Raw genomic sequence first — 19,406 nt, 5'->3', positions numbered from 1 at the left:
AATATTTATTAAATATAGATAATATCACATGTGAATATGGAAGTATATATTTTATAAAGAAAATGAATTTAAATATTACATTATCCTAATGATACATGTTTATACAGTTATAGATGATGATATTTTAGACATTAGAACAGGTTATCAATTTATCGAGTTATAAATTGTAAAATCATTATCTCATATTACTTATATTAAAGATTTAATGTTCTCATTCTCCTGTACTTGACAATCAATATTTATGTCATATGATATATAGTCGAGATAGAAAAGAGTGAGCAAAATTATAATTTTAATTACAGGAATTATAATTTAAAAAAATAATTATTAGCATATACAATGGATTATTACATCGAAAGTATATTATTTTTGAACATATAATTACATTTAATATTCACTATATATAAAAATATCTTAAGTTCCTCAATCTTTCAAAATGGGAGCAAGTAAATTTATAAAATAAATTTATATAATTCTAATTGAATATAGATGTGGGAAATAATGTCCTTACTCTTAACATAGGTAGAATAATTTCAGGAAATACATTCTATTATATATCAAAAATATTAATATAGAACAAGAAAAGAGACCTATAGGTATAGTGTAAAATTACATGGAAGATATCCGATTATGATATAAATTATTATTTCAATTATAATATTTGAAAAGTTACCATTATGGAACTATTGTTTTATTATATATTTTAAGCAGGTTAGTAACCAAATTTACAATGAGAAGGGAGGGGGAGGATATTTGCTTTTAATAATAAATTGATTTTTATTGTAGCTTGAAAATTTATTAGAACTAATCATCAAATATTTATCATATTTAAAAATATGATGATTTCGAACATAAATAATAAAATATTAGAAAATTCAAAATATCAAGAGTGTATAATATAACTAAAATATATAGCTATATGGTAAAATAAAATTAAATTAAACATTTTGTAATGATTTAAAGAGTTAATCAAAATAAAGTTCAAAAATTAAAATTATCTTCTTCGCAATTGCGCTAATTTTAATAAATTGTTATGTGTTGGGGATTAGATCTAGATGAGTAATAGGCTATTCAATCATTTTTAAGATGTCATAATTTTGATATAGGTTTTTGTTCTCTGTAATAAATAAAATGTCCTCTTATTTATGCTTGTACTAATTGCTATCATGCCATAATTTTTTTTAATAACTTGGAAAACAAAAATATTTTAAAGTATGTATCTCGGAGGATTATCTACAAAAATAAATCTTACTTCAAAAATCTTGAGAAATTCATAGATATTATCTTTTGGTTTTATAAGTTGTAATTATTTGCAATTCACACAACCTGCTTAAAATTGTTTTGTAATTAATACATTCCGATAAAAAAAAATTGGCAATCATATTAAGTCTATTATATCAGCTTTAGTTGATTTTGATATTTATCCAAGGGCATACAAATAAGCTCTTTTAGATTCAAAAAATGCTGTGGCAACTTTATCGAAGGCATAATGTTGTCGTTCAGAATATTTACAGTTTCCTTTTTTCTTACAGCATAAGAAGTCTCTATTAATTATATTCAGAAAATTCTGCCTGGATATCTGAACACTTCGTAAACTCTAGAAATTTTTCATAGTTATTAATAGAGATAAAAATAAATTTTTTTTGTTGATAAAATTTCCTTATATCTATCAGAGTTTAAGGTTTAAAAATGTATAAAATAAAACCTTATATTTGGGTTAGATGAATATTAATATACAAGAAATTAATATTAAAATTAATTTTAACTTTGCAAATATTTAAAATAGAATATATATTTGAAATAAAATACTTTGCAATTCAAAATTCATAAGGCCCTATATTTTTTCAAAGATTTTTCCTATGGAGGAGGAGGATTTTTTCCACCTCCCACACTATTAATTTTTTATGGAGGGATTTCTTCCCCCTCTCGGATTTTCTCCCAACTAGTGAATTTCCATTTTGCTTTGAACATTTGCACTCTGCTTGATTTATATAAATAGGCTTAAGTATGTATAATAATCAACAAATTTATCGTATGTAATTTAATTAAATGTTCTTTCCAAATGTACTTCATTATAAAACTTTTATTTTGTTAAAATTAAAAACTCAAACATTGATCATAAAAATAAGTGTCAATAATTAGCATTCTTTTTGGAGAAAAAAAAAATTGTTAAATAAGTTTATTATGTATTTTTCTTTCTTACAAGATAATTTGATAATCTTTTTAGTTGAACAGATAAATGAATGTGATTAGCATTAAAAACTTTACAGTCGCTTCAATATATGATCCTCCCTAACTTTTAAATAATCGGTGTTTCAACTGTAATTTTTTTATATAATTTTTTGACTAATGTTGATTTATAAATTATTTATATTTTTTATATATTATTTCATAAGATTTATCCAGATTATTATATAAACGAGGTAGATTTATGATTAATTTATTATTTTTATAATTTTTTTATAAAAATATTAATTATATATTTTTGAAAAATTTGCTTTTTAAAAAAAGAGTCGGGAATAGTACTGCTACGTATATAATTATATTATATATATATATATATAATATTTCCAGAAATTATTTTTTCTTTTGATAAATTTTTGTTATAATTTAATAATTAATATAGGAACATTTATTACATATATTTACTAATATTATTAACTATTAAATATGAAAATATAGTGAGAGTAAGCGGCATACTGACAATGTATATAGGTAATCATGATTTTATTTATATAAATATATTTTATATATTATATCGAGTTGCATTTTGGAGCATAACAACATCTTATATATTTTTATTTTTTGTAACTACAAATTAATCGGTAAATATTCTGATCTATTCATTATTACCTATTTTATGCTTAGCTAATAAAAAAAGTTTAGTAAAATAAAAATCAATGGTCTATATATATGAAAAATTATTTTAAAATATCGAGATTATGGTGACATTCATATCTAAATTTCTATCACATAAAAATGATATAATAAATAAAAAAATATAAAAATTGCCCATAAATTATTTGAGAAGTCAAAGTTTGTTTAGAATAGCATTACATTACGTTCAAACGAAGGCTCCGTCGCTTACCTAAAATCGAGTCTTCATGACGACGATCTCACAGTCTTTCACCAATTAAACCAATGAATGGGTTACGAGTTTCTGGAAACTATACCCTCCAACAACCTCGACTTGTTGCTGACCGCTGAAGAGCTAAGATTTGCCATTGGATTACGGCTCAATTGCGAAATTGTTCTACCGTACCAATGCAAACATTGCGAAACCAGCGTCGATCGCAAGGGCAGACATTGCCTCCATTGCCGCTTTTGCCGAGGCCGTTTTCCACGGCACACCAATTGCAATGACATCATATTGCGTGCTCTCAAATCCGCAGGCATTCCATCAAGACTTGAACCGACCGGCATTTTTAGATCCGACGGAAAACGTCCTGATGGAATGTCTTTGATTCCTTGGTCAAGGGGCCAGCTACTAGTCTGGGACTTCACCTGCATTGACCCAAATGCACCATCCAACCACAACGTCGATGCCCTCGCTCTAGCAGAAACTCGTAAAAGAATTAGGCAAACGGATCCGGGAAAAAAACCGATCAGCCTAAAGAGTCCCTTTTCTTACGACAAAGACTTGTACCGCCATCATTCGCTCTAACTACCTAAGTTTCATCTCTTCCATTGAATAATCTCCCATGTCTATGCTCTCTCTCTCCCTTCTCTTTCCTAGTTTCCATTCTTTTATCCCTTACCCTCTTTCGCAAATTATATTTTTATATTTTTTTTTACCTTTATTAATTTTACCATATAAAAAAACGTATTATTTGCTATAAACTTTTGATAACATATTATATCAGCAACTATTGAAATAAAGAGAGAATTTACCCGTCAATATACAAAGAAATTTATTAAACCAATATATATAATATCATTTGTAAATGATCAAGATCAAATAAGTATTAAATTAGAGAGATTGAATGTTTCAAAATAAATGAAATATACGTAAAATAATCACAGAAATAAAAGAATAAAATGTAAATATATATTATAATGTTGGATAGAAGTTCTATCATAATAAAAATTATTTTGTAATACTTAATGATCATTTAAGGGCTCACAATTAATTGAAAGAAGCTCCTTTTCTGGCTCTATCTCTTATATTTCTCTGCAAGTCTATTTCCTATAGATATTTAAGCCAGCTATCAATTCCTTTATATTAATTCCGGATTAAAATCGAACAATCCAGAAATTATTCTAAATACGAGCTGATCAATTCCTGCATATATTATAAACTTAACGATTATATTTAAAATAATTTGAAATTTAAGGCCATTATTTTAGAATAAAATAAACAACTTGAACATAAATCGTGCTCTTAGACTAAGTAGCTCCTTTGATAAAGCTCGTCCAACGGACAAAATGTCTTGCCATAAGCAACAAAACAAATATTTAAAGTTAAAATAAAAATAATCAGAATCTAATTCCAATTATCACTCCGGGGGAAGTTTAAATCTATCAAGGCTGCCCCTTAGTTTCTATCCAACCCATCTTTCTACAATTTTAACTATGCCAATTCTGAACAATAAAAAAGGAGAAAAAAAAATTATATTTATAAAAAGAATGAATAATTTCAAAAATTATTGTTAATGTTGATGTGCTATATTCATATGTAAGTTTTAATACCTAAGCTAAATTTTGAGGTTTATGTTTACATTGCATATATTATATTGATACAACAACCATGTAACTGCAAAAAAATATTAGTATTTTATTTTTGATTTCTAACCCACAATATCTTTAAATTTTTTTGTACAATTAAATTATTTAAATATGCAAAAAATTTGATAGAAAATTTATTTATATTATAATAAAAAGAGATAACACCCATAATATAGAAAAATTCAAATTAAATATAAAAAAATTGGATATTAAAATTTACCATACGGGGTTTTAAATTTTTTTTTTTTTTAATTTAAACATTAAACATAGAATTTTGAAAATAACAAAGTTTAATTATTAAATATTAAAATAAAAATTATTTTAATATGATTTTATTGTAAAATAACCTGCGTTTAATTTTAACTATATAAGATAGAGTAATAAACACAATAGATGTAATAAAAAAACAAACTAAAACATCTTTCGGATAAAAAATAATATATAATTAAAATTATCTTAAAAAAACATATAATATCTAATCGAGACGAAAAAGGTTTTATTTAACTTAAAAATAAAGTATTTTTAATAAAAACCTACTTACTTTAATTTATTTGCAAATAAAATTATTTACATAAATTGTTAAAATAACACATTTATATTTTCAAAAATTTAGTAAGTTAAATATTTAATTAGCAAATATAAAATAAAATATAATTTTTTTCCATCAAATATGCACAATATATTGTACGATTGTTCTTTTTAACACCCTACTTTTAAAATCCTCCAAATTTTTATATTTATAATTGGATAGTTTTAAATCATACAATCAATCTAAATAGCTCTATCTTAGAATTTTTGTCAAGAACTATATGACATGGGTCGGAAATTTAGTTACTACCCCACATACACTTGACATAATCTTAATGTGAATATCATAATAATTATAATATTTTTCTTTAGGAGAAACTGAAATATTCCGAAGACATGGTATATAAAAATTTCTAAAATCAGATGCCTAATTTATTTATAATATTATAGTCGCCTCCAATATGACAATTATACCTAGAAGTTAATTTTTTAAATAAAAATAAAATTAATCTTATATTTTAAAAATATTTTTAGGTCTTGTTCCATACTTTATACAGCATAATGGTATTTTTAATTTAAAATTTCCTTATATTAAAAATGGCGCATTAAAACAAATAAGAAATTAATAAGACTGCATAAATTTATGGATATTTTAACTTAATTAATTTTCTGGGTCGATATTAAAGGTTTGAAAATGATATTTATTTAACATAAAATTTTACTAGCTCTATATTTCTTTATTTCACACTTTAATTTATTTAGCTGAATTATTCGTTACTTTATTTTTACAAATTTTTGGTGACTTCATTAACTATATTTATTTAATAAATTTTTGAAATTAAACAGTCGATTTATGATTGTAGATAAAAAAAAAATATGGATTCTTATTGTAACTTGAAATACTAGTCCTAAAAGCTCTGTATATCTGGCAATAGATGTTGTTCCTTTATATATTATATATTTCCGCTTTTAACAGATTCTTATATGATAAATATAATTCTTAAACCACGTCCTTAATATATCGTAATTGTAAACGAGGTAAGTGAATTTTAAGTTCCTTGATTTGTTAATTTAATTTTTATGAGTATTGTTGAGAAAATTAAAATATGGAGTAAATTCGGAACATAAAATTTAATTTTATCAAGGGTTATTTACATGGATTGCAACATATATAAAAAAACTATGAACTTATTATATAAAAATAAATAAATAATGCTTTAGACATATAATTTAATTAACTAAGGAGAGTCAGACAAAGGGTCATCTAAGCATATGATATTACGTCTATATTATAGTTTTAATTTTATTATATTTTTGATTTTGAAATTAGAATAAATTTTTTATTAATGCATGACACATAGATTTAAATGTAGTATAAGTAATAGCCCACCGTATGAAAGCGATGCAAAAGCATTCCCCATCTTTTTGTTATTACTAATGATAAAAAAACATTGAATCAAACACTCTAACTTCAAATATATCTCCTCTTCACTTAGCTATATTCCACATAGACAATAAATTATTAGAAACAATGCCTAGTTCTAATCTAGGCTCGCCTGCTAACAAAGAGCTTAGAATCTCTATTTGTCTACTATTAGAGGGCCATTCTAAACGATATGTGGGCTTTATAGCATAGCCTAGGCCACCTCATTATATTTTTGTTTTGAGAAGAACAGACTACCTGACACTATGCTAGCCTCACTCCGAAAATCGAACCAGATCTGATGGGATGACTCTAATCCTCAAGAATCAAGGTGTACCTCTTTCTTGGGATTACATGTTTAGATCATTTTGTCATCCCTTTATGGAAGTAAACTTGAAAACTTATGGCCATATAAACAACTGTTTATTCCTGTAATATCGGAAAAATGTGTTTCATTTGAACTTTAAGCCGTTAACTTTTTAAAGAAATGGAACAAAACATACGAGTAATTATATAAGACTTAAAATGGGTTATACCTACGACTGAGAATATAGATGGAAATTTGTCTATTCAACTGTATATCTATACATGCATCATAAACACTTAAATTAAATAGTAGTTTTTGTTTATTTTTGTAAAATGTATTTCACAAAAACAGTTATTTTTTTTTGATATGACTTGTAGTAATATGACTTTTTTATAATCGAACATCTAGATAATGTTTTTAAATTTTACCCATAAAGGCTATGAGGTTGAGTAATAGTTTTTTTTATACCCCCACCCCCATTCCTCAATTAAAAAAATTCCTATTAAAATTCGAAATCGTTATTTTTGGATTCCAATAGGTATGAGATATATTCAATCTAAACAATCACCAATGCTCTATGTCAGTTTTATTTTAAAATAAAATAGTAAACTTATTTTTATGGAGGTTTAATTTATTAGAATAGAACAAAAACTATCATATCAAACTTACGATATAATAATAAAATACTCAAGTTACATAATGATCGTTTCGTCATTTTATGTTTTATATTATTTCAAATTTTTTATATTATTTATTGATGCGTTATGACTAGAAAAATACTACTTTAATTTTACAAAACTAATACCCTTTTGCTATTATAAATGTATTTTGGTATTAATAAATAAAATCAAAATTTTTGTATTATATTTTGTTTCCATTTCAACTAATTCATATGAAATAGTAAATTTATATTTTTAATTATTATTTTTTTCTTAGGAATTCAATGGCAAAAAAGTAAACATAATTATTTATCTGAAAATAAAATTATAATACAATTTATTGATTATATGCTCATATTTACTTTAATAAATCACTTATATTTTATGATAAGTTATTACTAATTAATTTTTTATTTATTCTAATATTTTATATATTCATAATTTTTACTCTAATGTCTATATTTTTGAATTTATTAATTCAAAAACCCTGATTTTGTAATAAGTAAATGAGCGTCGTTAGCTAAGATGCTTTGAATGCTAAGGCGAACTCCCCTTCCAATTTTAACAAGGACGCTCTGAACAGAGAGCAAAAATTTAAGATCACTAAATACAGCGCTGATTCTTCTAATCGCCAATTATTTGATCCACTTAAACAACATATGGTGATTTGCCTAAAAGGTTTTTAAAAGACGTTAACCGCTTAAGCAGGAAAAATTCTGGGGATCCTCTCGAAGACTTTTATTTAAGATTCATAAAGCAAATTATGTTTGTTTTATCAATTCAATCTCTCCTGATGATCAAGAGGAGGAGGGGGGGTTATGTGCTGGTTTCGATTTTATTAATTTCAAATTTTACATTATTTTATTATTTATGTACAATAGTGTCTTGTTGTTATTATGATTTTTTTCTAATTCGCAATTGTTTACTAACTATATTTATACTAATATGATAGTAATGCATTTTAAAAATTTGGTAAAGTATTTGTATATCTTTTTATAACATACATGAAATCTCCAAATTTAATCACTTTTACAATTTCTCTTATTTCAACAAAAGGGTGAATAAATTTAGGATTAAAAGTCTATGCGTCTAATAATTATTTTCGATTGTATAGCAGGTGTTAATCGGCCTTTGCATATGTCCCAGAGGATTATCTGGAGATGCATTTGAAAACTTGGCAGAAATATTTGGAAAAATTTTAAACACCTCTGACTTTATTTGTTATAAATTATAGGGCAGCTAAATAATATTGCAGTTCCTCTCTATAATGTAAAATTGTGGAACAAACACAATTATACGTTAAAATGGTATCGTCTAAATAATTAATTATGTTGAACACTGGCATTATAGAATTAAATCTCCCAGATCAAATGTTTTAAAAAATTTTATAGGGAAAAAGATATGCAAAAACATAAGACCCTATGTCGTTAAGTCATATTGGAGAAAACACTTATATTTCTCAGAAAAATGTTTTTTAACGTAATTAGTGTGTTTTTAATTATGAAATTTCGGATTTTTTCATATTAAGATTTCTCATATTTCCTAAAATTAAATATTTTATTTATATTTGATATTGATTTATGATTACTTACAAATAAAAAGTAAAAATTTAATTATCTTTTTGATTAAATTAGATAAATGATAATTAATTTTGAATCCAGGCACTTATCCCAGAAGAACTACGGATTTAAATTTGCCTCCTTCTCATTACAAATATAGTAACCCTACACTGGCCTATCTACGGCGGGGGGCGCAACGGGCAACGCTGGCATTCCCCTCCATTATTAATTTAAAGATAGATATAATATTTATGAAAATTAAAATATTTTATTCAATAGAAAAATATATATTAATTTTATTTTCCGTAAAATTTCCAAATTTAAACGGAAACATAATAAAATCAGATATTATCAAAATATAACTATTCATATATATTAAAGTTATAAATGTATCATGATAAAATGTCGCATGATAAAGAGTCGGCCTTATATACGTCGCATGATAAAGTGTCGCTTAATAAAGTTTCGGTAGTATCTCTGACTTATATTTTTTATAACAGTAAAAATATATTTATTCATTTAAGAGTGTCATGATTATCATCGTCAAACGTTTTATCTGCAAATTTTGGTAAAGTTAATTGAAAATGAAAAACAAAGATTGATTAAAATTGTTAAAAATATATTGGATTAAACGTTGTTCACTTTTCAATATTTAAATGAAATAAATATATTTAGCGCGATTGTATTATTAAAAAATAATTATTAAATTTTCACGTTAATTGCTCTTCTTTTGTAATATATTATTAAGTTAAAATGATTTAGATTCTTAATCGGCAAACTTTGTCATAATATTTCAAAGAAATATTTTAAGAATTTCTTCTAAGTAATTACAAAGACATGCTAGTTAAAATTTAGCTTTCATTATTTGAATTTTGATGGCGGAAGGATAAATTATTAAAGCTTCAGTTTTATTCTAAGGGAAATAATAATCAATGTCTAAAAAAGTTAGAGTTTAACATCAAATCAATTTTTTCTTTGATTATAAAAATTTTATACTTTAAATTAAATCATAGTCCATTATATTGAAAACAAGATTAAATTAAATACTATATAATTCTTATTTTTACAGTTTTATATAGTATTAAGAATTAACATTTCTATTAGAACAAAAATAATTAATACACATTTTATCATCGTAGTTCAATATATAAATGTATCAAAATCATTATTATAAATTTTTTTATTATTTTTAATGAAAATTTATTATATATTAAAGTAAATTTCATATCTTTTTTATTAATAGTTCAAAGGTCAAAAGATGGAGGTATATATAATTTTAAATTTTTATATTCCACTGATAACTTTATTGTCATAAAGGCCCGATTATAGAAATATGTTTCTGATAAATTTAACTTAAATGATAAAATAAAGAATTAATAAACTCCAATTAAAAAATGTTTTTAGTAATAGAAAATTTAGGGATAATATCGATATAAAATATTTTTAAATTTATAAAAAATAAACCGTTAAGTTCTTATTAGTCGCCTTTTTGAACCATATTCATTTGTTTAATTATTTAAGAGTAATAAATGATTGTCTTTTTTTTATAAAATTCAAACTATGTAAAATAAAATTTATAAAATATTTAAATTAAAATACATAGATTTAATCAGGTCAATGAAAAATAAAATATATGGAAAACCCCACATTTATGATCACATATATTATAAATTTGAGAAAAATTTATCAAATAAACTCTTACGTGCCAAATTTGTCTTTATTTTATAACTAATTTCTTTTTATTCTAGTGGCTATTCAGCCATTGAGCTATATTCTATTTTGGAAATGAGATATTTTTGGAGAATCAAAATGTTGTTATATTTAGAAATAAGTACAGGATATAATATATATATTTTAGTATTAGAGTTAACTAAGTTTTTCTGGAAGAAGGACTTTTTTATATTCTTACAATATACTTTATCATTGCTATGCTCATTAGGCCTACAAAAAAAGAATCGAAACGAATAATACTATTCGTATCAAAACAAGTTGGCCAAAATCACATGATTTTTATAATTATAATTGCCTATAAAAATATCTAAATTCTTTGCTATACATTATTTCTTCAATCTAATATTTCATATTTTATTAAAATTTACTTTTATAAACATCATATATAATACATATAAAAAACAATTATGCTAGATCTGAATTTGATAATAACCAGTTTTTAAGCATAAAGTATTTCTTATGGTTTCTTCCTTTAAAGACATTCTATTTTTTTGTTATCATATTCGTCCCCACTGAAAATAACCGCTCACATAAAGCTAAAGATCCTTGAATGGACAATATATCAATTGTCATTTTTGTCAACACGGGAAAACGATCCCCATGCAATCTCCACCTTCTAGGGGGCTTACAAGTAATTCTTAATTCATTAAGATAAGTTTCAACTTCGTATATTGGTAAGATGATATATTGTTTAAAGATTCTATTCATCTGATGTTGTATATATATTGTATTTCACTTTATATTTATTGTTCCTTAAATTTTTGTAATAGATTTATTGTATCTATTTTATATGATGTTGGTAATTGTTGAAAAAATTCTAATTTTAGTTTTGGATCTAATATCGTTGATATTATTGTTTCAATATTTTAAGTTGTAATAGTTCTATTTTGTCAATCGTATTGAGGGTGTTTATAAAAGTGTGGTCAAATGAGTTAAAATGTTCGATTAACGAAACATAAAATGGGATCACATGATTTAAGGTGGGATATGTGTCACCACAGATATCTTCAGTAAAATCAAATAAAATCTTTAATTTTTCTTGTATATTTATCAAAGCGTCCAATCATCCTGGTAAAAATTAGTAAATAAACCAATTAAAATACTTCACTCAGTTGTCTTTCTTATAAATCAGATATGATCATATATCTGAGTCACAACTTCATCATCTCATTATGATAGCTCTTTCGCCCATTATATAGGAGTATTCCATCTGATGGATGTGTCTAATTTTTATTTTTCATCGGGGGAAGTAAGGAAGCGCATACATTTTTCATTATATTTGTTTTTATAAAAGAATTACGTATAGCTTTAGAGTGTTCTTAATTTTGTCATTTGACTGTCTACTTTCTTAATTATTTCTTGTTCTACCAAATTAAGTACATGTGCAAAACATCGTACATATAAAATTTACAAGTTGGGTTTTTTATACGAAGAATATTTATAAAGGTTGAATTCGAGCTTGCATTATCACAAGTAATTGCCATATTACTAATATCTATATTATAATTTTTTATAATTTGAGAAAATTCTCCATATATATTTTCACCAGAATGTGAATCAGTTAATGATACTATATCTAATAACCATGACTTCATCTCCCATTTTTCATCTATAAAGTGGCAGGCCAATTCTAAAAATAGTACATTAGTAGGGCTTGACCATATGTCGGTGGTAAAGATGATTTGACACTAAGGTATTTATAATTATTTTAACTTTATTGAATTCTTCATTATAAATTTCACTCATATATTGTGGGTATTGAACAAATTTTTACGTTAGGATTTAAAGCTCTAACAAATGATTTAAATCATTTGCAAGAATTTTAAATGGTATATTCGACTTGAGCAAAAATTTTAATAAATAATGTTTAATATCATTAATATTAGTTTTGTTTAAATCATTTAAATAGTTTTCTATTGTATTATTATTTTGAATCTTTTGATGAAATCTTTTATTATTATTAATTAGTGAAATGATTTGATTAATTTATTGTAAAGTTATTTAATATAATATTATCAGCTATATATGTTTTTCTATTTTTATAAATTGTAAATAAATTGTATCTTTAAGCAAATATAAAAAATCAATTTATTTATATACATTACAATTAGTTTGCAGATTTTACATTTGGCAGTTTCTGCTTTAGAATCATAAAGATAATGATCCTTGCATTAACGGGTTCAGCTTGATCAGATATTGATTGGATAGATGTAGAACTAGTTGAGGATTGGCTTTGTCCATCACCACCTCCTTCTCCATCAAGATTTTTAAATTGATCTTTGAATATATTTAAAATTATATAAAATCTAAGTTTACCCTTCTTCCTGAATTCCAGATCAATGATACATTAGCAGCTGAAAGAAATTTTTTTTTAAAACAACTTAGGAAACATAAATCAATTAAACTTTCAGAATAATAGTAATTTTTATAACCCTTTACTACTCAGGTGAAGTAAATACAACATAATCTTTGTAGTACAAAACCTAGTAGATATTCTGCTGACCTGTTTTTATAGTTTAATATTTGTAACAAGGAGTACAACTTCCAAATTTCATGATTATTTATTTGACAGTTTTTGAGATATATGTAATTTATCAAACTTGGGATAAAATATTCCCCACCTGTGTAATTACATAATTATTTTTGTTACTAATTATGATTATATATGGCAGGTTAATATATAAAATTAAATTTTTTTTATTTATTTCTATATTTTAACTGTTATAAAAGACTTAAATTGATTTATAATTTAAATTATTCTAATGAAAGTAATTATATAACAATTATATAGGTAATAGAGTGATGATGATTTTTTCTTAGATAGCAATCACAATTCAGAGATTGGAATTATAGAGATATGTTTGATAATTTTAATGTAAACTGTAATAACTCTTATAGTGTTGGACAATATGTTGCAATTGATGAAATGCTTCTAGCTTTTAGATGGAAAATCCCTTCAAGCAATACATGCCAAATAAGCCTTCAAAATAATTTATACCCTAGTGGATTCAATAATTTTTTACTCTTTAAAAATAGAATTATATGCTGGCAATTATAAATTGATTTGATGTGTGTGAAATACTAATTCACCCAATTTCTAAGATTAATATATATGTCATCACAGATAACTAGTTTAACAATTATGAACTTGCTAAACATTTGTTATTGTTATTCCCATTCATTAACTATAGTAAGAACCTGCAGATTCCAACACATTTAATTTTAAAAAGAAAGATATTTATTCAAGCTTATTTGCCTTTCAAGATATTATGACGTATCTTATACATACCAAAAAAGTATAAGCATGTTGTTATGCTTTCTACCCTTCACTAAGGTTTTTTTTGAGCAACTTTAGTAAAAATATCATAACTTTATTTAGGAATAAATCGAAATATAGATATTTTGTATTTTTTATCTCTAATAATTTTACAATAATTGTATTAAATTTTAGGTCTTACATTTGATTATTATCTATCTGAGAGATAGCTATTTAAAATTTGGGGTAAAATGGAAATTATTGTAGTTTTTTCCACCTGTATAGTGAAGGGTTAAATCAATCTTTTCTTATTTTGATAATTTTATATTCATTTTGTAGTTGTCCAATTTGAAATATACGATCCAAAAATCATAACTTAAAATTTTAGCTCATATTTTTTTTCACAAATATATAAATAAAATTAATTTAAATAATTTACTTTGTTGAGGCATCAAACAAAATATAACATATGATTTATAAGAGGAAAAAACAAAGTAAAATGATGAAATACACTAGGAAAATTTAATTTATTATTTACTTACGATTTATGAATATTACGAAAAAATAAAATATTTACGAAAAATTAAGAATATTAACGAATATTTATAAATAATTTTGAATAATACAAATAATTTCGAATAACACGAATAATTCCGAATCGAATAATAAAAATTTACTATTCGACGAATACTTTTTCTAAATATTCATATTCATTTGAATTTTCGTATTAAATAATTGTGATATTCGTATTTGTAAAATACGAATCGAATCGAATTTTGAATAACAAAATAATTCAGGTTAGGCGTAATACTCATTACTACACACATATATATATGGATCGGGTGTAGTTCCTCCCACATATAAATCATATCTGAGTTACAAGGTTTCTTGAGAAAAAAAATCGGCATAATTATATGAGAATGGACCTTCATATAATTCACATACGCTCACCTTTGTGCAAGTCTATGACCAACGTGCTAATAAAGATAAAGACAAGAGTTACTTTTATGTTCTACATAATTGTGTTTTTTAATATTACAGTACCACATCATGGTAATCTCATTTGATTTAGTTATAATATATAGAAATTAATTTTTTTTTTATAAAATAAACCATTTACATAAATTTCCCTAAGTCAGGTTAAAAAACCGAAGTTCCATGATTCAAATTATTTGCGAATATAAAATAGAATAATATACTATAATTATAACTAGTTAGTCTTATACATTAATATTTTTAATATTCGCATATTAATTTTATCTACTGCATATAGTTTGTAATTCATAATAATCTCATATTTTAAAATACAGATATTTTTATAATTTAAATTTTTTTATAATAACTATCCAAATTTCAATTTTTTAAACTCTTAACTTACATCTTTAGAGTAAACTAAATAAATATGTTTAACTATCAAATATCATATTTTATAAATGGAAATAACATAAATTTATATAATTAAAATGATCTTTTGGCGCTAATCGAAATAAAATCTATGACTTACAATCAACCAATAAAAATTAGAATGGAAATGCCGAAAAAAAGGGAAGAGATATTTCAAACTTAATTTAAAATTAAACCTATTTCTTAAAAAATACGAATTTTGTAATTTTTCTTACATCGAGGAACCTGAAAATGATTTATTTGCTTAAACATTACTCATCTATAGCTATGTTAAAAAATGTTTTTAAATTACTTGTTCAGCTCCAAATTTCATAATTTGCAAGCGTGTAAAAAGTAAGTCATCATTAATATATATATGCATGATATAAAAATTTAAATTATATTTAAGATGGCTCAATTTTCTCTTGTGAAACAGAAGGTATTTATTAAATTAAAACAAAAAATATTACCATAAATTAAATTTATAATTTGTTTATAGAAGGTGGTAGGAAAAATACAAAAGAAGGTTTATCAAATAAATGGTTATACACTTTAGAATTTTTTGCATTATATGAAATTTTTTTAATCTTATGATTTAAATATAATATTTTAACAATCATTATTTATTATTTTTATTAAATATAGAAAATCTTATCAGTTTTTTAAAAAGTATTTTGTTATACATATAAAAGGTCCCATAAAAGATATTTATATTTCCTTTAGCTTACTTAACGTCAACAGACCATTTTATTAAAAGTATATTAATATCATAAATTTTTAGGAATTTACTTAATATTTACTATATTTATAAATATTTTAAGCATCAAATATGGTGATCGGAATTAGTAAATTTTTAAATAATGATTATTATACAATAATTATATTCAAATACAATAGGAATGGGAAATGACAAACTTATTCTCAAACTAGGTAAAAAATTTATGAAATAATTGCATAATTTAAATATTAATTAATAGAACAAGAAACAAGACCTAAAGGTAGTGCTTCGTTAGATTTCATAAAATATCTAATCATTAGTGTTGAAATTGAATTAAAATCCACATTTATATTTGATAGATAATTATTACACATTTTATTTTTAATCATAATATTTTTCCAACTTTTATTACATTTTTTTATCCCTTTATATATCTTTTTTTAAACAATAATAAAAAAAAATAACTAATACAAATTGATCTATCAGAAAAAATGTTAATATAAAATTTTGATTGATTAAATTAAAATACAAATTGATATAATATAAAATAAATCAATTGCCATAATAAATAATAAAATAACATCGATCAACATATTCAACATTCCACCCACCCTCCAAAGAAATTCGGCTTATGATTTCCTTGGATAAGTTGAGTGGTAACGTCATTAACATTTATGATCACCAAATACACCACTCATCTTCATGGTGCAGTCTTCTTTTCAAATCAAACGATGGCTTGGTAAAGTTAAGACAAATCCTAACAAATTTCTAAACCGGATCGCCTGTACATGGCATCGGACATATAGATTACTTTCGAGCAAGGTTTATTTTGTCGTGCTTCAGCCAGCAATTCAATTTCTGAGTCGTTGCATTGATCTTGGCACAAGGAATTCTCCTTGAAGGTATGATCTTAGGCACAGCATCGGGCTTCAAGTGAACCTTCTCGAGGTCTTTTTTTGTTGTCGAGATTATCTTCTCAATATCATTCTCTACATTACCCACTAAGAACGTTTATAAAATGTTGTTGAAGGTGTGGAGCCACATACGTCCAGCAGAAGGGAGTTTCCTTCATACTTAACCTTCACATCGGCAAAATCTAATATCTTGATAGCGCTGCCGTCATAACCAATGATTCTCATGTCCGTCTTATGTATCGCAATTATGCCTACAGTCTTAGCTGTCAGCTTCGGATGTATACTGTACTTCGGTGTCAACTTGCATCAACGTGGGTATGTTGTTGATACTCATTGTCACGTTGTACGTCATATGTGGCATCCTCGACCCCCATTGTAAACTTCCAAATTTTGCAGATAATATTCTTTAAGGTCTGTGTTTGTCGTCGTCATCATCAATTACTTCGATGTTCATAGCATGGTTCGTATTCAATTGGCAATAACGATCTTTGTAATCAGAAGATCTATTGTAAGTATTATTTTCATTTTTGTACTGGTTGGACCTCGACGAATATTTCGAGAAACCATTAATATTTTGAGGTTTGAGTCTGTGCTGACCACGACGGGGATAGTTGGTTCGATTATCACCTCTATAGCAGTCATTCAGTTGATAAGGGCTTTGATGATGGTCACAATGATTACCCGCTATTGTTGTATCGATTGTCGTAGTAGTTATCGTTGCCATTATCGAAACCGTTGCGGTTATAGTGACAATTATCGTAGCTTTGATCAAAACGATCGTGGAAGTTTCTGTGCCGTCCGTTGAATCGTTTGTCGTGGTCGTAGCGTAAACGTTCATCAAATAGTTTATCACGACAATAGTCGCAGCGTAAATCAACGTTCATCGAAATGCTGTGCGGGGTGATTGTCATTGATGAACTGGGGTTGCTTGATAGGAGAGTTACCATGTGCGTGAGAGTCCTGAATGGATTTTGTTGTTACGTGACTATTTTTGACTCTGCCCATGTGATTAACCTCATGTACACTAGGTGATTCATTCGAATATAAAAATTTCATCTCGCTCTTGATGCCACTTGGGTGCGCGTTCCTCTAGACCTAGTTTTTAAATGTCTTCTATGGTCATAGAGCTCTTGACCGCTTTCCTGACATCATACGAAGATACTCTCACTTTCTCAATAAATCTCTGAATGCAATTAAATTTACATTCTTTATTGAGTCGTGCTACGCGCGTGACCCAAGCCGAGAATGTCTCATCCTTGCCTTGAGTTGCAGCATGAAATAATGATAGTTTAGCGTTCTCGGTCTTCGATGGTTGTTGTAACTTGAATTTGCCAAGCAGGGCGATTGAGTCCTGGAAGTCTTCCTCAATGCAAATTGCCCCAATATTATTGAATTTGTCATCGGGCAGACTTTGGAGAAATAAAGCGGCCTTTTCTCCTTTGGAGATCTTGGTGATGTTGAAGAAATTCTGCAATTTCCTATGTAGGCGCTGCCATCGCTACTAAATTTGGCGAAATCCAGCTTGACATTCCAGTCTACGTGGAATTGTTCAAAGCATCAATCGTAAGAGAATTATAATCGATAAAGGCGTGAAATAGAATAAATGTACACAAAGTTCGGACGTAGATTGGCCTCCATGTTGAAATTGAATTAAAATCCACATTTATTATTTGATAGATAATTATTACACATTTTATTTTTAATCATATTTTAAATTTTATTATATGATAAATTACATTTTTATTTTTCCAACTTTTATTACATATTTTTTATCCCTTTATATATCTTTTTTTAAACAATAATAAAAAAATAACTAATACAAATTGATCTATCAGAAAAAATGTTAATATAAAATTTTGACCGATTAAATTTAAATACAAATTGTAACATAAAATAAATCAATTGCCAAAATAAATAATAAAATAACATCGATCAACATATTCAACAATTAGTGTTGTTAAAGGTCCCAATTTGAGTCGATTTTTAAAATGGCTAACTCAATATTTTAGCTAGGAAAATATTCTTATATTATTGCTATTTAATTTTTATTAGAAAATTAGAAAAGACTTTACTGATAATCTTTATATGAGATTATCTAAAAGAATTATAAAGTATTTTTCTTAAAAATATATAAATTATTATTTTTTAACTTATTTCCTTAGATAACTATTTATAACAAATATTCAGGTTTTAAAATAAAAAT

The sequence above is a fragment of the Gordionus sp. m RMFG-2023 genome, chromosome 4 (genome assembly GCF_954871325.1).
Source record: "Gordionus sp. m RMFG-2023 chromosome 4, tfGorSpeb1-WG-v2, whole genome shotgun sequence".
In the NCBI taxonomy this organism is placed as follows: Eukaryota; Metazoa; Nematomorpha; class Gordioida; order Chordodea; family Parachordodidae; genus Gordionus; species Gordionus sp. m RMFG-2023.
Note: the sequence above shows the minus strand (reverse complement) of the source record.